Raw genomic sequence first — 26773 nt, 5'->3', positions numbered from 1 at the left:
AGGAGTGCGGTGTTACCTATCGGTTTACCACCCCTTACCACCCACAAACCAATGGTCTTGTGGAAAGGTTTAATAAAACCTTGAAAGGTATGATAAGAAGTCTGCCTGAGAGCCTGCGGAGGAAATGGGACGTCCTCCTACCCTGTCTCTTGTTTTCCTACAGGGAAGTGCCACAGAAGGGAGTGGGCTTCAGCCCCTTCGAACTTCTGTATGGGCACCCTGTACGGGGTCCTCTCAGCCTGGTGAAGGATGGATGGGAAAAGACTCCCAGGAAGCTTCCCCAGGACGTGGTGAGCTACATGCTGGCCTTCCGGAGCCAAATGGCCAAGTTGTGGAAGCAAGCTTCTGACAACTTGGAAGCCAGCCAAGCAGTTATGAAGGAGTGCTATGACCACAACGCTCACCCAGTGGAACTGGAGCCTGGACAAAAAGTGTGGGTGATGGAACCTGGAGAGCTAAATGCCCTCCAGGATCGTTGGACAGGCCCCTTTGAGGTATTGGAGAAAAAGGGTAAAGCCACTTACTTGGTGGATCTTAAGACCCCGAGACAGCCCCACCGGGTGCTGCATGCCAATCGCCTCAAGGCACACCATGAGAGGCCCGAGGTTGTCTTAATGATGGTGACCGATGGAGCAGAGGAAGAGGAAAGCGAACCTCTCCCTGATCTTCTCTCGTCTCAAAAAAAGGATGGGTCAGTGGAGGGAGTGATTCTCTCACCATCCCTGACTCCTGAACAGCAGAGAGATTGCCGCCAGATACTGGAGCAATTTTCTTCTCTGTTCTCCCTTGTCCCGGGTAGGACCCACCTGTGTACCCATGACGTGGACACAGGAGACAGCCCACCTGTGAAGTTTAAGATTTACCGGCTGTCGGACAAGGTGAAGGCCAGCATCAAGAGTGAAGTCGCTAAGATGCTGGAGCTAGGAGTGATTGAACCTTCTAATAGCCCTTGGTCTAGTCCGGTGGTTTTGGTACCAAAAGCTGCCCCACCGGGCACCACACCTGAATTGAGATTCTGTGTGGACTACCGAGGACTAAATTCAGTAACCAAGACTGACGCTCATCCCATCCCAAGGGCGGATGAACTCATTGACCGGCTGGGAGCTGCCCAATACTTGAGTACCTTTGACCTTACTTCAGGGTACTGGCAGATTTCCCTTACTGAGGGGGCGAAGGAAAGGTCAGCCTTCTCTACACCTCAGGGACACTACCAGTTCTGTGTGATGCCCTTTGGGCTCAAGAACGCCCCTGCCACTTTTCAGCGGCTGGTGAACAAGGTCCTTTCTGGTATGGAATGTTTTTCTGCTGCTTACCTGGACGACATTGCTGTCTTCAGTAGCAGCTGGGAGGACCGTTTGCAACATTTGCAAGCTGTTCTTCATGCCCTGCAACAGGCTGGCTTGACAATCAAAGCCAGCAAGTGTCAGATCGGGCAGGGGTCGGTGGTGTACCTAGGCCACTTGGTGGGCAGAGGGTCGGTGCAGCCCCTCCAGGCAAAGATTGAGGCTATCATAGCCTGGGAGCCCCCCAAGACTCAAACTGAGGTCCGAGCCTTCCTGGGCCTCACTGGATACTACCGTCGCTTCGTGAAGGGGTATGGCACCATTGTGGCACCCCTCACTGAACTTACCTCTAAGAAACAACCCCGACGGGTAGTCTGGACGGAGGCTTGCCAGCGAGCCTTCATGACCTTGAAGCAAGCATTGTGTACGGCTCCAATACTTAAGGCCCCTGATTTTGCTAGAGAATTCATTGTCCAAACAGATGCGTCAGAACATGGCATTGGGGCAGTGTTATCGCAACTAAATGATGAGGGCTTGGATCAACCCGTGGTTTTCCTGTCTAGGAGACTACTCCCCAGGGAACGGAGGTGGAGTACCATTGAGCGAGAAGCCTTTGCGGTGGTTTGGGCTCTGAAGAAGCTGCGGCCATACTTGTTTGGCTCGCACTTCCTGGTTCAGACTGACCACCGGCCCCTTCGTTGGCTGATGCAAATGAAGGGGGAGAATCCCAAGTTGTTAAGGTGGTCCATCTCCCTACAGGGAATGGACTTTCGGGTGGAACATCGGCCTGGAATGGACCATGCCAACGCAGACGGTCTATCCAGGTATTTCCGCCTTAGTGATGAGAACTCCCAAGGGATTGGGTAGCTCTCCCCACTTTCAGCTGGGGCGGACACGTGTTAGACCTGTCTGCATCTGGGGGTGTTCTAACCATCATTATTTATTTTTGTCCCCCTTAGCCTCCCAGTGTTTCTATTTTTATTTTTATGTCCACCAGGATTTTTCAGTGCTGTCAGGGGGCTAGGTGTTCCTTGACTATGACGCCATTTTCCCTTCATACTCTGTGAGGCCTAGTTTAGCTCCTGGAAAATCTAGGGACATTCATGAACCTAAAATGGTGTCCACCAACTGCCATAACGGACATCCCAGGAGGACAGACCCATAGGCTAACATGAGGAAGGTTCCAGAAACATCTAGGGCCAGATGTAGGTAAGTAACATTTACCGAATCTTAATTACCGAAAATTACTGAATTTTACCGATTCGGTAATTAAGATTCGGTAAATGTGAGGGGTTGGTATGTAGGGAATCCAGATGTTCCCTTTTACCGAATCGGTAAAATTCGGTATTTACTGATTCGGTAAATACCGAATCGGTAAAGCCTATTGATTCCTATGGGCTTCAAAGCCCATAGAAATCAATAGGCTTTACCGATTCGGTATTTACCGAATCGGTAAATACCGAATTTCACAAGGGTGCAGGGGGTGTCACTTTGACACCCCCTGGCACCGCCTAAACAGGATTGGGTGCCATGTGGCAGGCATACAAGCCCTAGGGGCAGGTCTGCCTGTCATATGGCACAGGTGTGCATGCACACATGTGCATGCACACCAGAATCGGTATTTTACCATCAAATAGTATTTGATGGTAAAATACCGATTCTGTAATGCTTGTGGGACTCAGAAGAGTCCCACCTACATATCAATTTTACCGAATCGGAAAAAATACCGATTCGGTATTTTACAGAATCGGTAAATTTACCGATCGGTAAATTTACCGATTCTGTAAAATACAGGGCCCTACATCTCAAATTGCATTTACCGGTCGGTAACGGCCGAATTCGGCCGTTACCGACCGGTAAATGCCTACCTACATCTGGCCCCTAGTGACTTCCAGAGGTCTCAGGCCACTCTATAAAAGGCCAGTGACCAGCAGCCATTTTGTGCAGTCTCAGGAGTGACCAGTGAGGAGAGAGGCAACTTGAAGAGGAGGATTGCGCGCCAGTGGTGACAAGATCGACCTGTGGGCCGGCTGTCGCGCTATTGGGAAGTGCCCCCTTTCAGGCTGACCAAACCCCACTGTCACGGCGTGTTAAGTTGTGACCAGAGACATTGTGACCAGATTTCAAATCACCGGGTCGTGTTGTGAGGAGACCCTCGCAAACGGCTGTAAAGCGACCCTTGTGTGCCCTGAACACCTGCCCGGAAGGCTGTGGGCAAAGCAGGTGGACGACGGTCCAGAGCGGTGTTGCCTGACTGGGGAATAAGACCAGCCGCCACTGCAGCGCACGAGATCGCTACACACATTGAGGAGTAAAGCGGCAGAATCAGCTGTTAATCCTACATGCAGGAGACGCCAAGTCGATCCCTGGCGCGAGATCGGTGGGGAAGAGAGAGAGCCCAGCTGATCCGTGTTGTGAAAGGAAGGACCCGGCGGCGTCAGAGGAGGTGCGCCTGAGGCGGAGTCTGCCTTCAGGAAGGACCCGGCGGCGTCAGAGGAGGTGCGCCTGAGGCGGAGTAAGCTATCCGGAGGAGGCGGAGCTTTGGCCTGAGGGAACGCGGAAGGAGGCAGAAGCGCCGCCACGACCCGCCGGAGGAGCCACCCGGACTGAAGTAAGCCTCGTCTTTCCCCCCGACGCCGACTCCCACATAGCCCTCGTCGGCGGCGCTGGAACGAGACAACCGAGCGCGTGGGCAACTCAAGCCGGTTTGCCCCTCCAGACGAAGTAAGCGGGGAGAGCTGTGGGGAAGCGGGAGGCGGCACAGACGGTGATCAGTATTCCCTGAATCGCCGGCAGAGAGAGTAACTTTCTACTGACATCCCATTTTGGAACTGGAACTTCAGAAACTTGATTTGAAACCCTCAGAGAGAACACCACGATATTGGGGGAGTGAGGAGGGAAAACAAAGCCCCAAGTACATGAGTCTTAGGTAAGGGTGTTGGAGGCTGGGCTTCAGGGCATTAGTAGCAACCGGAGTTCACCTCGAAAACTCCACCAGGCAGTTAACCTCTATGAATCATACCATCAGAGTAGGGAAGTAAACACAAGGAAGCATAATTAATTTACCTTGTCTCCTTTTAGCTATATAGTTGGCTGCGAGCTATGTGAGGAACGCTGCTGGGGGTAGAATTCTGTCAAGCCTGACCAGGGCCCTGAGTGCAGATGGGTAATGTACATGCCAAGTTGGTGTAAAGTGGCACATTGAGCATGTAAAGTGAATTTTCCCTTCTGTTATGACTAATTGAAGAAGCATTCTGTGAAACTGATAGTAATTTACCTCAAATGAAATGTACCTGTGATTAAGCCTTGCTGAATTGAGAAAAGTATTGAAGAGTGTGAAACTTATATGAAATGATATGCTGAACTGAATGTATACTGCTTTTGAATAAGAAAAGAACAAAGAGAAATTTTATAAAAGGTACTGGTATTTTTCTAAACTGGTGTAGCGTCTTTTATTTTTAGTGGTCAGACATTGGGTTACTGTGAGTGGGTCCTGTAAGCACTTAACTAACGCCTTGGAGTTTGAGCTATTCCCCCTACTGTGCCAGGCTACCCTATGTAGTCTAGGATACCCTAGGTCTAACAGGTCTATTTTGGGATAACCTCTCAAAAGGCTATGACATCCCGTTAGCTGAGAAAGATTGTCCCCCAGAGTTTGTCAGGGAGTGCGAAGAAATGATTATGCCTGCCTTCTCAAATCACATGCAGATTCACACTAAATATACATATGCAAGGAAATGGGCAGCAGCCCAGGCATTAGCATTATATAATGATCATGTAGGATGGGAGGAGGACTCTCCTCCTCACAAAATCCAGTTAAAATGTCAAGCTACTGCACAAAGGCAGTACCCAGTTAAGCAAGAAGCTAAAAAACAGGTCAGGGAGATTTTAGTTCAACTTGAATACCAGGGGGTGATTGAAACATGCACTTCTCAAAGGAACAATCCTTTGTTTCCTGTCTCCAAACCTGACGATTCATATCATCCAGTCTTGGACTACAGACACCTTAACTCATGTTGCAAAACATTTGCAGTACAAAATTCGCATAGTGCTGCACTAATGAATAACATAGTTCTCAAAAAATACAAAACAACAGTAGACATATCTAATGGTTTCTTTTGTCAAAATATTGCACCAGAAAGCAGATACTTGACCGCTTACTCAATAACCGGGTCACAGAAAAATATCTGTAGGCTCCCACTGGGATTCAAGAACAGCCAGGACTATTTTCAGCCAGAGTAACAGAGTTACTACAAATTTATGATGATGAGGCATTATCTTATGTTGATGACATCTATCTCACAGACGATGACTTGGAGACTTACTTGAAAAGGGTGAACACCATAATACTTGGGTTCGCAGCAGAGGGTTACAAATTCAACTTTAAAAAGTCAAGAATTGCCCATCTGACAGTATTATTTTTAGGATACGAATTATCAAGTGAAGGGAAAAGCCTAGCGGACAACTTCTTAGAAAAGTGCGCTGTACTCCAAGCACCAAAAACGCTGAAAAACGTACAATCTATTCTAGGCTTCCTGAATTTCGGAAGAACTTACATTCTAAATTATGCGGAGAGGGTTAAACCTCTCTACGAACTAATTAAACCTGATTTTAAACCAATCAACTGGACTCAAAAACACACAGAAATTTTGAGATCATTGCAAACAGACATGTTAGCAAAAACAAAATTAAAAACACGTGACAATACACGCAACCTTGTAATCCGAGTCATCCCAGGAAGATGCGGATTCACGTACCTGACCTCTAATGAGGGAGAAACGGTACCAAAAGCTTACAAATCACATTTGTACACAAAAGCTGAAATAAAATTCAGTGCAACGGAAAAAACTCTAACTGCGGTTCAGACTGCTGTAGCAAAAGAAAGGGCCCTAGCACAAGGTAAACAAATAATAATCGTTACACCTATACCTGCTTTTGAAGCGGTAACTAAAGCGAGCATTCCAAATGCTAAAGCTCTGCATCCAAGATGGATCCAATGGATTAATTCTCTTGCTGCAACAGACGTAGTGTATGAATTTGATCCTAACCTAAAGACACAGGAATTTTTAGAATATGAATATGAGTGTCCTTTGCCAATTGAAATCCTGCCTCTAGAACGATATGGAAGCATCATTTATACAGATGGTTCAGCACAACCCGCAGTTGGGGGTAAACAGGCTTACAGTGCTGCGTGCGCGATTGTTAAAGGTCATTGGCACAAAGGAAGATTTAGACCTCTGGTCACTAAGATGCAATCTCTAGGAGATTGTACAGCTCAGCGAGCTGAACTACTAGCATTTAAGATGGCGCTTGAAAATACCGATCGCCAATTCCCCACACTTATAGTGTGCGATTTATATTATTACGTTCAATCTTATAATGAATACTTGCAGAATTGGGTTGAAAATGGGTTCAAAGATTCAAAAGGTGGCACAATCAAGCATAAAATGCTTTGGGAACAAGTAGTTCTTTTACAGAAGGAACTACAAAAGACTCACGTGATACACACTCTGAGTCATCAACATGATGGCGTTCACGTTGCAGGGAATTCATTGGCTGATGAAGCCGCGAAGGCAGCTGTGCAAACGTCTTCCGTAGCTGCTATCATACGATATACTACAAGCTGTCAGTGCGTCAGTAAAAGATGATAGAAAAACACTCCCAAAAGGCTTTCCAGAAAAGTACTTATATTTAACAGATACAAATAATGTTCCTTTTGCTCGAATCCCTGGAGTGGGGGATAGAGTAATTCCAAACATGGAACACAGGTTAGGACTAATTACAGCGGCACATGAAGGGCTTGCTTCTGCACACGCTGGCGTTTCCGCAACAATATCGTTATTAAAACAGAGATATTGGTGGCCCCGCATGAGAATACAAACTAAGAAATATGTACTAGAATGCGAGATATGCCAAAAAATGAAAGTATCAACCGTGAAACCACCAGCACAGACACCCCTTCTCATCTCAGATAAACCATTAGCATGTGTTTACCTGGACCACTGTGGTCCCTTACAAAGGAATGGCAACTATAAATATATCATGGTCGCATTGGATTCCTGTACGAGATTCATATGGATGTGGCCCCAGCGCTCGGCTGACGCCAAAACTGTTATAAAAGATCTACGAGTCTTTATCGGCACATACGCAATTGCCATGTTCCATTCTGACCAGGGTCCTGCTTTTAGCTCTTGAGCTTATAAGGAGGCCATGGCCAGTATGGGCAATGGGTTGCGATTCTCTTGTCCATTTCACCCTGAGGGGAACAGTGTAGTGGGAAGAAAAAACCGAGACATAATGCAATCTATAACAGCGAGGGTATTAGGTTCGGGTGATGGGTGGGTCAAACATTTAATAAGTGTCCAACGTAGTCTTAACAACCTGCCAAGAAATTCTCTAAAAGGTTTCAGCCCGTACGAACTATTGTTCGGAACTAGAATGCATGTTCAGGATCTTGATAGTCAGGCTTCAGTGGTAAAAGATAAGAATAAAGACTTTGACATCAAAGATCATTTGGCTATTTTACAGGACCTGAATTAAACAAGAAAATCCTTAAGCAACATAAAAATAAAGCAACAGCCAACTACCACTGAAGACACACCACCAGTCCCAGCAAGACCTGTCTGGATTCCAAAGATTGGGGATCTGGTCAGAGAGAAAATAGCGGTGAAGAAGGAATTTGGGCCTTCTTACAGAAAAGCAGTACCTGTCTTAGCAATCAACGGAACAAGATCAGTAGTACTACCACCCCTTGCTGGTAAAAAGGAGAACCGAGTTGTATCAATCGACCTGGTAAAACCACAAGCATGTGGCCTATAATCAACAGTAGGCCAAGTGGACTCCCAGGAAGTAACAGAATACCCAAATTTGCAACAATCCAACAGGTTCAAACTGAAAGACTAATCACATTTGATAAACCTGCAGTTCACGGAGAAGGACTATGCAATAATGCCATGGAACTCGTGCCTCTTGAAACACAGATTGAAACAGTTTGTCATGAAACACCAGTCTACAATGATGTGGCATCAGAATGTGCTAATGAAAGACAAATGGAGAAAACAATTCCAACAATTGACAGAACTGCCTCTGGTTACTTCATCAATTTCGATAACTTTTCTGAAGATCAAAGCGACCCTGAAGCTACACCAGAAACAAGGACTTTCAAAGAAAAAGCAACAGAACTCTTTCATCAAATCAAAGAAATCTATCTTATTTCTCCATGGTTAGAATTTTGGTTTGGGTTAGGTGTATTTTTCCTCCTGCTTTGGCTCATCAAGGTACTTTGTTTGGGAAAATTCATTGAGGGAAAATACAGTTCAATGGACACAGCAAGTCAGAACATCAACTTAGTTCTAAAACCACACAAATCATCCCACGTGAAGAAAAGAGGACTATCATCAGTAAATGTCACAGCCATTCCAATACCCGGCGGGGTAGTGTGGGACAAGACTGACTATGAAGTATATGGTCCGGTCGAAATCTTGAAATATCCTCACCAGTTCAAGGTTTCATTAAGTGACTTTGTAAAACCAAGTACATTCTCTGATGATTGCGATTTTGAAAGTATAAATAATATGATGTCAGATTTAGTGCTGTCAGCAAAATTTACAGAACATGATTATTTACAAGGTTCATTTAGTTATGAACAAATGTACTGTTTCTCACATTACGGAGACAATTTTTTTTTTATAATTAGAAAGACCTTTATTCTTCATAAAGCATAGTGTAACTCACATAATAGTGCACAAGCGGTCAATATCACGCTACTCTTCCCCACAGTGTAGTCTTGTGTGACACAGCCATTTAGCCGGCATCCCAGGGGCCCCGGTGGCATTTAATATACAAGGTGTGTAATGATGGCTGTACATAGTTGCAGCAACAAAGCATTATTTATAACTCTGTTGGTATGTGCAAGCTCATTTTTCTTCCAACATACACATGACTTGGCTGTCTCAGTGTGTCACGTACCGGAAATCATATCATCATGTGAGTCTTAAACCTTACGAAAAAACATGCTACCCCAACTGCCCCCCGCACTCCCCTGTATGTCAGCAATCATGTTCCCTTATTAATGTATCTGTGCTTATGTCATCGGCTATTCCCTTCCCACTACCTTCAAACACTGAGGGAATGTCCCCATTCCGGAGTCTAGCCTACCTTGAGGAAACGCTGTGTATGTTAATACTATGTCCCGCCCCGCTCCCCCACTTGAGGCAACTATAGCTCCCACTCCGCCTGCTCTTCTGGAGATTCTGGGGGGTCTAGTACCTCATCCTGGTCAAGGTTCTCCTCTGCACCCAAGTGTATGTAAGTCTGGTATAAATTCCAGAAATGTTTGGGCCTGCTCCTGGGCGGGAGCAGCTCACTATAGATTTCCGATTGTGTACAACAGTAAAGCAGGTCACCTGCCCATCTCTTCTTGGTAGGCATCGGGCCTCTCATCCAACACATGGCAACCACTCTTCTGGCTATTAGAAGGGCCATATCAACAAGACGTCGCTGGGAGATCGGAAGTGGCTTGGAATATCCCAGCAGCACTAAATCCTGCTTAACAGTCAACTCCGTACCTAGAATCGTGCTCAGTGCCGAGAAAACTTCTGTCCAAAATTTTTGAACACCCGGGCAGTACCATGCCATATGAATAAAATCTGCAACCTGGGCGTGACAACGCTCACACTCCGCTGTTTGCTTGAGTCCGTAGCGGTGCAATCTCTCCGGGGTGTAATGTACACGTTGTAGAAACTTAAAATGCACCAGTCTATGCCTTCCATTAAGGGACAGTTTTCTTGTGCTGGTGCAGCAGTATTTCCACATTTCGTCATCTATTTGCAATTGCAGATCACACTGCCATTCTGACCTAGCCTTGGAGTACTGGAACTGCTTATGTGTGACACCTAATTTGTTTAGGTTAGTGATTGGCTTGCGGGATGACGTGGAGCTAATTAAGTAAGTGAGTTTAGGGACCTCTGTTGGCTCCTCCATTTCAGGGCCCAATAACTCCAGTAGCACACTCTGAACCCTGTGAAATTGGAAACGCTGTAGGAGCGTAGCCCCTGGCTGCAAGGGAGAGAGTTGCTCCCAGGTTTTGGACACCCCATCCACAAAGAGGTCTTCCATTTTCGTGAGTCCCAGCGCACGCAGTGCCCCGGTGACTCCTTTTTCTTTCAACAGTGCCAGCCACATCGCCCAGTCCTTCGGCATCAGTGGAGAGTACAAGAATCTGCAGTCTCGCGCTCGGGTAAACGCATGTCATGCGTGATTGGTAGATATGTTAGAGTCTAGGTGTCTGATGGCACGGTCTACTGGGAGACAAATAGTGGCCGGCAGGGGGAGGGGTTCTGCAAATAAGCGTTCCAAAGTCACATGCGGGATGCGTGGGTCCCCATGGATCCATGAGTGTAGATGGGCTGCCTGCGCAATGCGGTAGTACCTTTCCATGTCGGGTGCCCCCAGTCCCCCATCTCGTAAGGGAGCATTAGGGTTTTCCACTGAACTCTAGGCTGTTTACCCCCCCATGCCAGTCTGATGAGCACCTGTGTTAGCTGTCTGAAAAAGGCCTTAGATAGGACTACCGGTATATTGTTGAAGAGGATCAGGAACCTAGGCAGTACCACCATCTTCACGATGGCTATCCTGCCCGCTAAAGACAACGGAAGCTTACACCATGCGTCCACATCTTCAACTAGCTTAGCACACGCAACTCCATAGTTTTCCCTAACAAATATGTCCGGGTCAGTGTGGAGCTGTATTCGTAGGTACCTAACTGAGTCAGTGGTCCACTTCAGTGGGTATTCCGTCTCAAAGGGCTGGGTTACTGGCGTCAGTGGAAAAGCAACGGATTTATCCCAGTTCACTTTCAGCCCCGAGAGGGCGCCAAACCTTACCACTTCCCTTAGGACAGATGAAAGGTTTGTTTCCGGGTCGCGGACATAGAGGAGTGTATCGTCAGCATACGTAGAGATGCCGATTTTATATGTTGGAAAGGTAATACCTTCCAGGCTGTGGTATTCCCTAATTGCGCACGCCAACGGTTCTGCCACCAGCGCGTACAGGAGGGGCGAAAGGGGACACCCCTGTCTAGTTCCTCTACTCATATCAAATGGGTCCGTGACTCTGTCTCCTATCTTCAGCCTCGCTGTGGGCTTGTAATACAATGCCCCCAGCATCTGCAGGAAAGGTTCACCCAGCCCCAGCTTTCTCAAAACTCTGAGCATGAAGGGCCACTCCACAGAGTCAAAAGCCTTTTCCATGTCCAGGAAAATTGTTAAGGCAGTGTTTTCCTGACGCACGTGTTGCATTGTCCCCAGGACAGTGCGGATATTGTATGTCAGGTTCCTATTGGGGACAAAACCAGCCTGTTCCAGGGCTACTAGTTCTGGCACCAACAGCGCCAGCCGTGTGGCTAGTACTTTAGCGAATATTTTAGCATCCACGTTAATCAATGAAAGTGGTCTGTAGCAGCTACATGCCGCTGGGGTTTTCCCAGGCTTTAAGATGGTTATGAGTAGGGCTTCCCTCGTGGAGTGGGGCATACTGCCCTCTTCGCATATGTCGTCAAATAAGGTGATCAGGTGCGGGACCAGCTTGTCTTTAAACGTCTTATAAAAAAAAGCCCACTGTCAGACCGTCCGCTCCCAGTGCGCTACCAGATCGCATACTCGCCAGCGCCTCCAAAATCTCATCCTCTTGTATAGGCGACATTAACGATTCCCTGTCTGAGTCAGGCAAAAATGGCATGTCAATGTGTCCGAGATAGTCATCGATTTCCTCCTCAACCTGCATTGACCTGGATTTATACAGATCAGCATAATACTGCCTAAACGATTGGAGGATCTCCCCCTCGTCAGTAATGGCCTCCCCATCCAGTGTGATCAGTTCATCTACCACTAGAGGTCGTCTGGTATTACGCACCATTCTGGTCAATAGTGCACCAGGTCTTTCCCCCTCCCCATATGTTCGGGCTGTAGCGTATTTGCCCATGTGCTGCACTTCCCTGTCTGCCACTGCAGGGTATTCAGTTAGTAGGAGTTTGATTCGCTACTCACTGTTAGAGTCTGAGCCACTCTGTAGATGTCTCTCCAAGTCGGACAGTTGGGTTTCTAGTTGCTTCAAGCTGCGTCGTAAAGTTTTAAGCACACTCGAGTGCTTGCACATTGCCATTCCCCTGATGTAGACCTTAAAAGCGCCCCACACGGTCTGGAAGCTATCCACAGACCCCAAGTTTGTCTCAAAAAAAGTGTCTATATCCTCCGCAATCTCTCCCCAAAACACATCGTCCAGGAGAGAGTAGGGTGGAAATCTCCAGGTGAAGGGAGGTATTGTTTTCTTTAGGACTACTAGCGTCAGCAGTATAGGGGAGTGGTCAGAGAGGGTACGAGGCAGCACCACACAGTTCCTAATACTATTAAGTAGTGCCTGGGACGCCAGCCAGTAATCTATTCTGGTATGGATATTGTGATATGCTGAGTAGTGAGTGAAACCACCTTTCGTGTGGTGCTTACTTCTCCATACGTCCACCAGGTCTAATTTAATTAGTTGTGACTGCATGTGCAAGGCCGAGGCTACTGGCCTTCGGGCCGGCCCCGCCGATCTGTCTAGATCAGGATCAAATACAAAATTGAAGTCACCCCCCCACAACATTCTAGAGTGAACGTGTGTTCTGCAATGTGCCGCCAGTGTAGAGTAAAATTTGGGACTATCATAATTAAGCCCATAGACATTCACCACCACCAGATCATGCCCCTTGCCAACACATCTAGCTATAACAAACTGACCCTCCGGGTCCGTCGCTAGTGATACCAGTTTAAGTTATGATTTAGGGTTAACCCAAGTGCGTTGTGAACCCCGCCGCCACACAATGTCCCCCAAGCCCTCTGGCCAGTAGCATCCTGCTTGTGAGTGAAAGATGGGTCTCCTGGAGAAGTGCGAGGTCAATATGGTGTCTGTGCAAGTAGCTGAGCACCTTCCTTAGTTTACGGTAATCATTTAGCCCTCTCACATTCCATGTCAAAGCTTTCAATTCCTGCAAATCGGGTGTAGCATTCACATCAGTAGTATCGGTCACTCCAACAGTAATGTCGATAGGGTTCAGACAGTATTACTTTGATGCCAGACATTCTTCTATACTTAAAATCGGGCAACATGCTGCTTGGCTCTACTTTCAGTACCCCATGTACAAAACAACAACTATAATCCCCAACACAGTCCCCCCCCACCCACAGCCGACCACCTCCAACCTGGCCTGGCAGGACCCACTCCCACCCACCAACTTCCAACTTGTATAGCATTTCTGCACATTTCCTGCCATTGCACCCCTGAGAACAATTAGAGCTATTAGCGGTAGGGCAGAGGTCACCATGAAAGGCGCCAAACAGTGCATCAGTATTTTACAGTGCAAAAGTGACTCATATCGCCATCACCCTAGTCAAAGTCCATCAACGGAAGGCCAAATCAAGGCCTAATGTGCATAGAGTTTGGTAATTCCCGCCCACAACCCGCCCCTGAAAAACAATGATCTATGACAGTGCACGGTAGTGTATCCGCTATTACGGTGACTCAAGCTGCAGCCCCTACGCCACACAGCCAGCACCCGACACATGTACAATGAAATGTTCTCACCCAGCCGCATTTCGCAGTCCTATCTCAGGTCGCAGCAGTCGCTCATCAGCTGTGCTTCATATCCCCCAGGTGTCATATCAAGGCAGTGGTCCATAAGCATGACACTGCCCAGGGTCAAGTGCGTCCAAGAGCTACCAGAGCATGGGACCTCATTGTGGTCTATTCTTGTTCATCCAGATGACTGCTTTCTTCTTGCTCTTCGGTCTGTCCGCTTGAGGTGGTCCTCTGTTCCTTGGACCACTCCTTCAGCGATTTTTGTAGCTCCCTTGGGTCTGTAAAGAAGTGTGAGTGGCCTCGCCTGTTGATCCGCAGTTTTGCTGGATACAGCATTGCATAGTCTAGGCCTAGGTCTCACAACTGTTTTTTATACGGAGCGAAGTGTCGTCTTTCCTCCTGTACCTTCGCCGTGAAGTCAGGGTACAGTGAAATCTCAATGCCTTCATACTGGAGCTTCCCTTTTTTATCTGGCCACACGCAGTGCTGCGTCGCGGTCCCTGTAAATCAGCAGTTTGGCTATTATCGGCCTCGGGGTTGCTCCTGGTCGTGGTCGCGGTCCCAGCGTGCGGTGGGCCCTCTCAACAATAAACATCGGCCAGAAGACATTGTCACCCAGCAGTGAGACCAGAAGTTTCTCCACGAAGAGCTCCATCTTGCCTGTTTGTGTCGTCTCTGCAACCCCCGTGATTCGAATGTTCGAGCGCCTCGAGCGGGCTTCCAAGTCCTCTGACTTGTCCTGGATAACCTGTAGGAGTCTGGAGAACTGCTTGCGATCCTTGTCCCACTCAGTCTGCCCCTTTTCCCCCTCTGTAAGACCCCTCTCTGACATGTCGAGACGCTCCGCATGTTTATCCACCCGTTCCGACATGCGATCCATGCGGTAGGTGAGCACGTCTATCTTTGTGCCAATGGAGGCCATACATTTTTGCAACCCTTTCTCCATGGACACAAGCATTTCTTTTATGTCAGCATACATTGTACTGTCCGCTCCTTTGCTCCGAAGGCGAAGGGTCAGGTGCTGGTTCCTCCGGAGCCTTCGCTCTACGTTGTTCGAACGCCAGTTTGGTCTGGGTCCTGTCTTTCTTGCCCATAGTGCGCAGGCGAGTCGGTCAATGCCCCGCTTCTCTATGCAATCTCCGGGTTAAAGACAGTGGTTACAGGCGGCCTCAGTATCACAACACCACACTTGCCACACAGGTCTCGCACTGTTGCTCCCCACGAAGTTCGCAGTCTTCAGTCCCAGATATTGTCGTGACCTAGGCCTTACCTCCACTTATCGTAGCGACCTTTGCCACTCAGCCGACAGTGCGTTCTTTCCCTCAATGTTCACCAAGTGCAGTTGCGTGAACTGGTTCCTGGACCAGGGGCACCCACGCTGTCCTCAGGTCACCCTAGATTATTGCAGTCAACAGAGCAGCAGCCTGTATGTTATGAAGGACCGAGCACCATCAGGCCCCCTGCGCAGACAATCCAGGTACCACTTTCAGGGCAACGTAGTCACCCCACTTACGTCATCCAGCTCCCAACTTTGCAGCTCCGTGCCAGCCAAGGTCTCCAAAATGGCGCACTGTCCCTAGCGCCGCAGTTTAGCTCCCTGGCAGTCCTCCTTGTCGCTCTGCCGTGTGACGTCCGAAATGAGAAGGGTAATGCTGTCCTGCAGCTCCGTCAGGTTGAGGCCTGTGGCAAGAGTTATGGGGGGGAACGTTTACAGTCGTCCAGTCACTGCATCTGGTTGGACGTCCCCAACTCCCTTGTTTCTATCGCATCCCAACAGTTCTGCCTTGCCAGTGTCTGACGGGTGGGGGTGTCACAGTGTTCGTCCAGGGGGAGTGGGGGATGCCCGGCTTAGTCGAATAAGGCATGGCCCGGCCCGAGAGTGTCCAGTGTGCCAAGGAGGGCCCGTAGCCGGGTCGTTAAGTCGAGCGCGATGCACGCGGAATAGTCTGCTCCCAGCTTCTACTCTTTCTCCGAGTCTTTGGGGCTTCCGATGCGGGTCTATGCGATTTCCCCCCCTACAAAGGCACCTGCAGTGTCTCCGGAAGCGCCGCGCCTCAAAGGTCGCTGTGTATTCCACTCCACTGAGGCTTCTCGGGGGTCATCGGATCTTCACTTCCCCAGCGGCCGCACGTACAGGCACGCACGCCGGCCGGGCGTCGAGGCGAGTACGCTGCTTCGGGCCTGGTCGGCCAGTACCGCTGCACTGCCGGATCTCACCAACTTTTGCTAAAACCTCGCCAGCAACCTATCCGAGCGTATCAGCAAGGTCCACGCAGTGGATCCCTACCCTGAAGGTTCTCTTTTGTCTGTTGTGGTAGGATAATTAGCAGGATTTTGCAGGTGATGGCACGGAGCTCAGCACACACACGTCCTACATCAACGCTGGCAAGCTCCGCCCCCCTCATTAGGGAAACCATTACTTACATAAATCTGCTCAACCTAGAAATGTTTTTAAATATAACCAATGGGAACATTGTGCTACTCCACCTAAAATCAGTTCAAAAACATTCTATGAGAAATTCCAATACTTCTCAGGGTTTAAAACCAAAGTGATGCAGAAACATTTTATTATAAATTGTTGGATAAAACAGGGACGAAAACCATGCTGACAAATACTAAATTGATATATTCAGAAGCATTTTATGAAAAAATGATGACATTTAGTTTTGATTTCTGGAAAAACAACAATGAAACAAAAACCATCTGGGGTACAAAAGAATGGCAGGTACAAGGCCTAGAAGCATTATTTCGAGCCTGCATGATCCCAGAACAATTAATGTTTTTAAATTACACAATTCACCAAACAACCTGTCTTGGCCTAGCTAAGATTAAAGACCTTAACAATCCATCTATTCCAAAGCCAATACCTGATAATGCAACCACAGATATTGAAATAGACGTATCAAAAATTATACATCTAAACAGAACACATCCTGATTGGAAAAAGTGGTTAATCTGGCCTACTGACACGAATTACTGTCAAGATAGATTCCTGAACAAAACACAGGGGTTAACAATGACCAGACCAGAGCCTAGATACTCCCAGAGACAACATCCAGGGATAGTAACAACATACAGTGTAGGAAGCTGTGCCTTGAATGGCTAGAATCATCCACACTGGCAGAAATTAAGCAACACTTATCTTTACTTAAAGATGGTGCTGATTTGCGCAATTTCATTATGGGGCCACGCAAACAGCGTCAGAAACGTTTCATAGCGGCAAGTGTATATGCGGCATACAACGAGGCATGGAAAGTAACACAAATTGAAACAGCAGAAAAAATACGAGAAATTTATCGTATTAATTTGGAAAAATCACTTTCTGTTGAGCAAAATGGGTTAATGACTCTGTCCTCCAGAATATATTCACTGGACAGTATTGTATCATCTGCCATCGATATAATAGATAAAGACTTGCTAATGTTACAACATGGCCAGTCACAATTACGTTCTATTGTACAGCTAGGCTGGACGCTACAAAATCTTCGTTCAGGCTATGTGCCATGGCGTTTAATCAACACAACGTCATTGGTTTCCATCTTTAACCTTACTGATAAACAAATCAGCTTGGCACAGAAAGGAGCAGACTAAACAAACCTGAGCATCGAAAAACTTGAGAGATTCCCATTGACAATGTCAGAAAGACCTGTCATTGAATGGATAATACACAGGATTATCACAATTCCGATAACAACTTTCCGCTTTAAAAATTGCCTTGAGTATATACCGACTGGCCAGTATGAACGATTGGGTAAAGGGTACATTAACTCATCATGGAAATTGCCATATACACACACATACTACAGTGACAACAACAAAAATGTATTTCTTAGTGGTGAAAATTGCAAACATTCACTAAACGGTATACTTTTGTGCCAGGGTATTAATTTACATGGGGCCTGTGAAGGGACTTCAAACAACTTTTCATGCCACCAGCACGTCACACCTGCAACGCAGATAGAGCCTTTCTTTAAGCAACTTTCTAACAGGAGTTACATTCTAATAACGGATCACAGCTGTTGTGGCTTGATGCCAGGGAAAGCATATCTTGTAAGCCTAACTTCCATGGTCACTTGCTGTATGCAAGCATTGTTTCCAAACGGCCCTGGAGATTCCGAGATGCCGATTTGGCCTCCTTTGAATGTCTCTTCTATATGAATTGATACTTTAAGCAGAATGAAGTCTGTGCTTTTACTGACAATAGTGCCCATCACGTCAACAAAAGAGACGTATGATCTCCAAGTTACAAGGACAACATCAGAGATACATGACCTTTTATCAACAAATTGCCCCGTGCATTTCACAGAAATGCTTAGCCAAATTCTAAATATGTTGGATGCCGTAGGTATCTCAAACGTATTTGACTGTTAACACCATTCAAAGCAATCCTGGGAATTATTCCCAATTTTGTCCATTCAGTCTTTGGCGGAATACCCCTAATTTTGGGACTTGTAGCAGGCATTTTATTTTTGACCCTCCTGCTCCGATTTGGCAAGCCAAAACACAGACATGACTCCGGCAAGGATGGAAGAAACGATCCGAGCAGTACGCTACCGGGACCGCACAACTAGAGTCATTAGATTGGCCCGGCTGGGAGATCTGAACATGACCTGGTTTCTTTCATTCAGACCTATATGGCAGACCTGCATCTTACCTGTGCTTCGATGTATGCTATGCAGAAAAGAATGCGTGTTAGACACCTGTCTTGCACTACCATCAGCAGTACCAATGGATATCGATACTTTGCTAAGTCCTGTAAGGGCTCATGCATCGTGTTGTCCCCAGCGGCTACCAATCCTGATGACGGCATTCGTTGAGACTCCTGCGCTACGATTAGGTGGCGGCAGAGAAGCGAAAAATGAAAGCAGCATCACCCAGGTATGGCCTTCTGTGAGCATTGCTGATCCAGACATCGATGATAGCAATCATTCTCACACCTGCCAGGTTACTGCACTATCGAACCTGGTAGAACTGTCACCTGAATATGTAGACCTATTCTTCGAGAGCCGGTCAGATATGATGTTCTCCCCTGAACAACAACAATGATTTTTTGGAAAAAAACATTCCGGCGCACAGCGTTCCCATGAACTCTCAATTTGGCCTTCAGTTTTGATCAACAAAAACTACTGAAAAGCATTTGGAACTCTATTCCCCCGTTCACCATGAGAAAAGTTTTTGGGGGATTGAACATTTTTCAAAATATTTACCTTTTTCTGGCACAAATACTTTTGCTTAAAGTAGAACTATTCATAAAGAACAGAACTTCTATTTTTAGTAGATCTAGAGAAAAAAAGAAAAAAAACTTTACCTCGGCCTCTAGCACAATTCACAGCAATTGTATTTATATGTGATGAAATATTCTCGCCCTTCTTTTCTGTATTAAGAGACATTTCATGTGTTATTTTTTCCCAAAATCGTTTAACTGATTACATATGCAATAATTTTTGAATGATTTCTATGCTTAAAAACGTACAGTACCTATACTCTCATGTATTTCATACACGCCATTTAAAATGAAATATGTATTTTGGAGTGGGAAGTATTACACGCGCATCTTATTGCTTTAGTTTTTAGTAATTTGATGGACATAAATTCGTGAAGTGGGTGTTGTGTTCTATCTAGGACCCCGATCAATATTGCGACCTTGTGCCCCTATACGGCTATAATCAATAGTAGATATCCCTATAATGGCATAAACGATCAGAGCCATATTTCAGTAACTCGTCTCTGCAGCTCAATAAAGTATATGACACAGCAGAAGCCACTTCCTTAGATTCCTAAATAACACGCCAAGTTCTTTCAACAGATAAAACCCCCAGCAACCTGGGGAAAACCCGCTTGCTTTGTTTTGATTAGTAATAGAACTCTAACGAGCACTGTAAGAATGACCAGTTCTTGGGGGAGGAGCCAAGCTCGACATCGAGATGGCCGCAAACTCGAATATCCTGTCACTCATCCTGCCCAAAAAGGACAACAACTTATATGCAAAGCTCCGCAGTCACTTACCATCCATCCTGGTGGATCCGGCCCTCAGTGGGTTCGCAGCGGCGTCCTCCCGGAAAGTGCGGCCTCTTCGGGGTTGAGACCAGGGCCTCGCCCTTAGCGAGTTGCCGGCGAGACGGTGTCGGCGGCGGCCTCAGGTGGAGGATGGGGGCCGGCCAGAAGTTGCCAATGTGCGAAGAGCCCGAGGCAAATGAACGCGCCTGGGACTACCGTCCGGTGCTCCATAGGTGGTGTGCGGCAAGTTGTGTGTGGGGGACACCGTGTTGGTGGCTCCCCCCTTTGTTGCCATCCGGCCATGCCAGACTCCATCGCTCGGTGGCAGAGAGCGCTTCCAGCGGAGCGGTGTCACCGGCGGGTCCCCCTCTTTTGGTGGTCACCATTTCAGCGCCGTGGGTGCGGTTCGTGCGCTTGAGGGGGATCCCGCGGGGGCCATACATGTGAGCCCACCCCTGGAGATGATTTCGAAGAGACGGCGAAATTGTTACAAAATGGCGGCTGAGGCCATGTCCTGTGTAGCTTCCTGGGGTGCCGATTCCTTGTCCTTGTGTTCCGCTTGGGCCTGCACTGGTGAGCGCAAACCCACGATTGGCGACGTCCTGCAAGCGCTGAAGATTTGGAAATTGACCATGGCCCAGGACTCCTGTGTACAGGACGATGTAACGGCCGCCATTGCTCCCGGGTCTTCTCTTGAGTACGCAGATGGGCCCGAGGTGGTCGTTGACTGTTCCCCGCTTTCTGGTTGGGGTAGTGATGATCCGATACGTGAGCGGGTAGAACCGCTGGTGATCATTGACACTGTTATACACGACTACCATGAACAGTTCCTGCATTGCCATCGGCAGAGGAGGTCCCATGGGTTGCTTCCATTGAACGTCCAGCAACTTATCCACTGCCTTTTCTCATCGCCATGTTTCCTGCCCACTGCATCGACGTACATCGACGTACATCGTGGCGTTAGCTAAGAAAGGACTAGGATGAGCCCGGTTTTTACTTCGGAGGACTACTAATCGGCGCACTGATTTATGGACTGCCCCAAATGGTGATACTTTGTTGATTCCTTCATAATTATGGATAACTGAACACTTGCCAGTTTCGTTTTGGGCCACGCTCATGGTTTGTTTGGACGGGGGGGGGGGCGCGCATTCTGCCCAGGTTTTCCTTTTTTCTCTTTCTCTTTCCTTTTCTCCATATCTTCTCATTCTATATTTCGGGTTCATAATTAGGGCGACAGGCACACTGCTGGGGGGGTAGGCCGTAGCCTTCTGCAAGGGTGCAGGGTGGGGCGGGTGGATTAGGGTCTATTAGATAGTTCTTTGTTTCTATGGCTCTTTTGTGTCCTTTTCTTAGATTTCCACGACTGTGCGTATTCCCGCGGGGTGAGTTTTTGGGGGGGAGGAATAGGTATTATATGTAATATGGTACCCACGGCTCTGTTTATCCTGAATTAGTTGCCCCGCCCCTAAGCACATTCACTATTTGTATTATTGATCGCCATTACCACTGTGGGGCGGGTACAGTAATGTGGAGTCCCTCTACTCCCTCTTTTTTAGTATTTTTGTTTTCTTATTTCTTGGGTTGGGTTGTATAATGATTGCAATTTATCTGTCTCCCTGATGGTTTTTACTATTACGGAAACGCTGTTCAGTTTTTTCTCTGGGTACTTGAGGTCGCGAGTGGACACTACCAATGAGGAACTGTAAGTGAACCTATGTTTCGCATGATCTGGACCTTTCTGATTATTGCTTTGTGGCTTTATTGCTATGATGTAGTTGGTTTTGTTCCCCGCCACGTACACCAGGTTGCTGTCTATACAACTTATCCTTTATTCTTTCAATATATAAAAATTAACCTCCTTTGATCCTATGTCGAGAGGTTCCATTTAGTTAGTATCATGGACTTGCAGCGTTGGGTAATATCGTCTAACCACTCCGTGCCTTTAATTGATAATGGTGCTTTCCAGTTTTGTTCCGTGGCCGGCCCCCGGGTTGTTGGCCCGTATTTGTATGCATCCATTTCCTCAAATAAAGGTTTAAAAAAAAAAAGAATGACCAGTTCTTAGTGACAAATTTATTGACGTCTTATGTCCAAAAACGTACGTCAAACAAGGCACCTTTCAGGTATAAATAATACCAACGTTGCCTTAAGCAAATGCGATGGTGGTGGTGAATACAGGAGCAGAACAGCTGTCCCTTGCAGAGCCCAGCAGATGCGAGAAGCCCACGGACACTGCCCCTCCTCCTCCTTGACGCGCTGAGAAAGACGCTGTCTTTTCTCTTGCCGAGAAAATCCAGCTCCGGCGTTTCCAGCCTACCCTTGCGGGTGACTGGAAATCGAGTCCTGAGAGGAGATACCAGACCTCCAACATTCTATTCCAGAGGTACGGTGCTGACTAAACCCTTAGAGAGAATTCTCGAAGCAAACCCTTGGCAAAACCAACTTAACTTAAATTGCTACTTACTTACTCCCTCCCAAGTATTAGGCTTAGGTCAGGTACACTGGGGTAGGTGTAGTTAGAAGCACCAGTTGAGGACGTTAGTCAAATGTATATATGAATGTATATATTTTACTCATTTTAACTATCATATGGCTAGGAAACCATATCAATGCTTTTACAGTATGATTTCGCAATACTCCTTTTACTGTACGCACTTTTTATAATAACAAGTCTTGCAATTGTGGCAATTCATTTCTCTTGCATGAGAAGAAAGACTGTTCCATAAATAATACCTTTTATTGAAAACGCCCGTCTCTCTATTCTCTGCATCCAGGTGAAAGTAATTTTGCACAACTGACTGAGTGAAATAGCTGTCTATTGTTTCACACGACTCTAGAGATTGACTCTTATTCTGAGGAGAAAAGTTGTCATGTTTATGCGGTTGTTGGAAAACTGAATCCCTTCTTGTCTGAGCCAGGGAAGCTGATCACTTCCTATTCAGTCAAGAAAGTTTCCAGTGACCTCTGAGCTAGTTGGTACAAACCCAATTAAGTCTAACATAGTCAGTAGAGACCGTGAAGACCGCACTTCTACGTCTACACTGCTGTTTATGTTATTCCAATGCACAGGGCCTGTAGGGAAAATAGGAACTACACTACACTCTTATATAACTGATGCGAACAATGCTCTGTTTGCTTGAATACCTGGAGTGGGGGATAACGTAATTCAAAACATGGAACATAGAATAGAACTTATCTTAGCAGTCCATGAAGGGCTTGCCTCTGCTCTTGCAGGTGTTTCCGACACAGCGTCATTATTAAAACAGAGATACTGGTGGCCGCGCATGAGGAAATAGACCAGAAACTGTTTTGAGATTGTGAAATATGCCAGAAGATGAATGCCCCTACTGTGAAACGTCCTGCGCAGACGCCACTGTTAATGTCAGATAAGCCATTAGCTTGCGTTTACCTGGACCACTGCGTTCCCTTACAAAGGGATGGTAACTATAAATGTATCATGGTCACAGTGGATTCAAGTTCAAGGTTAATTTGGATGTGGCCTCGGCGCTCAGCTGACGCTCGAACTGTTATAAAAGATTTGCGAGTCTTTATCAGCACATACGCAGTGGGCAAGCTACATTCTGACCATGGTCCTGAATTTAGCTCTCAAGCTTACAAAGAGGTTATCGCCAATTTGGGGCGTTGCATTGCGGTACTCTAGTCCATTCAATCCTGGGGGAAATTCGGTAGTGGAGAGAAAAAACCAGGACATAAAGCAATCTATAAAAGTTAGGGTATTAGGCTCAGGTGACAGGTGGGTCAAACATCTAATAAGTGTCCAACGTAGTCTCAACAATCTGCCAAGAAGTTCTCTAGGGGGAATCACTCCATATGAAGTCCTTTTTGGACCAGAATGTTAGTAGTGGACCTCAATTGTCAGACTTCAGTGGTAAATAAGAAGCCTTTTGATATCAAAGACCGTTTGGCTGTTTTACAGGACCTAAATGAAATAAGAACAAAACAAAGTAACATGTTCCTGAAGCCAACCTCCACTGACGAAAAACCAACCGTACCAACAAGGCCTGTTTGGATCCCAAAGCTTGGAGATCTAGTCAGAGAAAAGATAGTGGACAAAAAGGAATTTGGGCCTTCTTACAGACAACCAGTAGATGTCATATCAATCCACAGATCAAGAACAGTATTACTGCCGCCCCTTGCTGGTAAAAAGGAGATAAGGTTTGTGTCCATCGACCTGGTCAAACCACATCATGTGGCCGATAATAAGCAGTAGGCCAAGTGAACTCCGCCAATGTAGCAGATGCCCTAATCTAGCTACTATCCAAGAGGTTCAAACTGAGAGACTCATCACCTTTGAAGAATCTGCAGTGCGAAAAGAAGGACTAAGCAGCAAATCTATGGAACTTGTATCTTTCGAGACCCAAATAACAGTTTGTCAAGAAACGCCTGTCTACAATGAAGTAGTATCTAACTACACAATTGTAATAAGTGATCAAGTGGTTCCTGCGATTCGATTTCAATGAATCCTGATGCAAACCCAAGAAATTGACAGAACTGCCTCTGGCTATTTCATTACCTTTGATACGTTTTCTGAGGATCCCAGCAAGCCTGAAACGACGCCAGTAAAACGAACTTTAAAAGAACAGGCAACAGATCTTTTTCATCACCTAGAAAAGACATATCTGGTTTCACCATGGATTGAACTTTGGATTGTGTTGGGTGGTGTGCTTTTGCTTCTACTTTGGTTGACTATGGTAACAACCTTGGGAATGCTGCTAAATGGAAGACATGTCTAAACGGACACAGCAAGTAAGAACATCAAATTACTCCTCAAGCCACACAAATCATCCCATCATGGACAAAGAGACTTGCCATCAGTGAACATCACAGCCGTTCCTATAAATAGTGGTATAGCTTGGGACAGAATTGACTATGACATTTTTGACCTGTCGGAGCTGTTGAAGATTCCACACTTACTCAAGATTTCATGAAGCAACTTTGTTTCGTCTAGTACCTTTTCTGATTATTGGGGCTTTGAGACTGTTAATAATATGGCGTCAGACTTAGAAATGTCTGCAATATTCACTAATCATGAATATTTAGAAGGTTCATCAGACTATGTACAAATGTATTATTATAATCACTTTGGTCATCATTTCTTGCACAAATCTGCAAATCCTAGAAATGTATTAATGTATAACCAATGGGAACATTTTCCAACGCCGCCAAAAGGTAGCTCAAAAACATTTGCAAGAAAATTTCTGTAGTTTTCATGGTTCAATGTATCCAATGCTGAATCATTTTACTTTAGAAATGTAAACAAAACAGGCATGAAAAGTATGTTAACAAATACCAAACAAATTTATTCTGCAGCTTTGTATGCTCAAATGTCTAAATTAGGTTTCGACTTTTGGAAAGACAACATAGAGACAAAAACTGTCTGGGGCACAAAGGATTGGCAGGGCCAGCGTATAGAAGCTATGTTTAGAGCCTTTATCATCCCTGAGCAAATTATGTTTTTGAATGACACTGTCCATCAAACGTCTTGTCTTGGGTTAGCCAAGATAAAAGACCTGAACAATCCGTCCATACCTACACCTACGCCTGATAGCAGTAAAACGTCAAAGGGGGAGGTCGATGTACATACTATTTTGCATCACAACAGAACAGATCCAGATTGGAATAAATGGTTAATCTGGCCCATAGACACAAATAACTGTCAAGATAGATTCCTGAACAAAACACAGGGTTTCACATTCACTAGGCCAGACCAAGATATGTTCAAAGACAGCATCCAGGAATAGTAGCAACAGACAGTGTAGGGAAACCGTGCCTTGAATGGTTACATAGATCTTCACTTAAGGATGTAAAGCAACACTTATCTTTACTTAAAGATGGCGCTGATCTTCGGGAATTCTTGCTAGGACCAAGTACACAGCTTCATAAATGTTTTATATATACTGATATCTTTGCTGCTTATAATGAAGCATCGAAGATTACGCAAGCAGAGACTGCAGAAAAAATACGAGAACTTGATTGTATTAATTTAGAGAAAGCTCTCTCTGTGGTTGACAATGGTTTAACAACTCTGTCGTCAAGGATATATTCTTTGGAAAGCATAGTGTCTTCTGCCATAGACATCATGGAACAGGACTTGGTCATGTTGCAACATGGTCGGTCGCAATTACGTTCTATCATGCTATTAGGCGGGACGGGTATAAAACCTATGTTCAGGATATGTGCCTTGGCCTTTAATCAATACTACGTCACTGTTTTCAGAATTCAATCTCACTGATAAACAGATCAAATTGGCACAGAGGGGAGCAGACTATACAGTGTTGAGCATTGAAAAACTGGAAAGATTGCCATTTACAGTCGCTGAAAAGCCAGCTACTGAATGGATTATACATGGAACAATCACTCTGCCTGTTACACCATTTTCAGTATTGCCTAAAACATTTACCAGCAGGCACATATGAAAGGTTGGGTAAAGAATACATCAAGACATCCTGGGAATTACCGTACACACATAGATGTTAGAGTTGGGGTCGTGAATGTTTCTTAGAGGGAAAAACTATGGAAACGTACTAAGCGGTTCTCTCATTTGTCAGGGTATAAACTTACACGGGGCCTGCGGTGGTTCCTCTAACAACTTATCCTGCCACCTGCAAGGTTCAACCGGTTGCAGTGATCGATCCAATTTTTGGACAACTTTCAAATGGAAGTTACCTCAAGTTGAATGATCACAGCTACTGTGGCATGTTGCCAGGTATACCATATCTAGTAACTGTGTCAACCAGGGTCACCTGCTGTATGCAAGTATTGTTTCCTAAAATAAAGACAGACAAAGAGTCGCCTTTATGGCCTTCACTGAACATCTCTACTATACAAATTGATACTTTAAACAAAACGAAAGCCATTCT

This window comes from Lissotriton vulgaris, chromosome 2_1 (genome assembly GCF_964263255.1).
Source record: "Lissotriton vulgaris chromosome 2_1, aLisVul1.2, whole genome shotgun sequence".
Taxonomy (NCBI): domain Eukaryota; kingdom Metazoa; phylum Chordata; class Amphibia; order Caudata; family Salamandridae; genus Lissotriton; species Lissotriton vulgaris.
The sequence above is the reverse complement of the archived record's forward strand: the minus strand, read 5'-3'. Positions refer to the sequence as shown.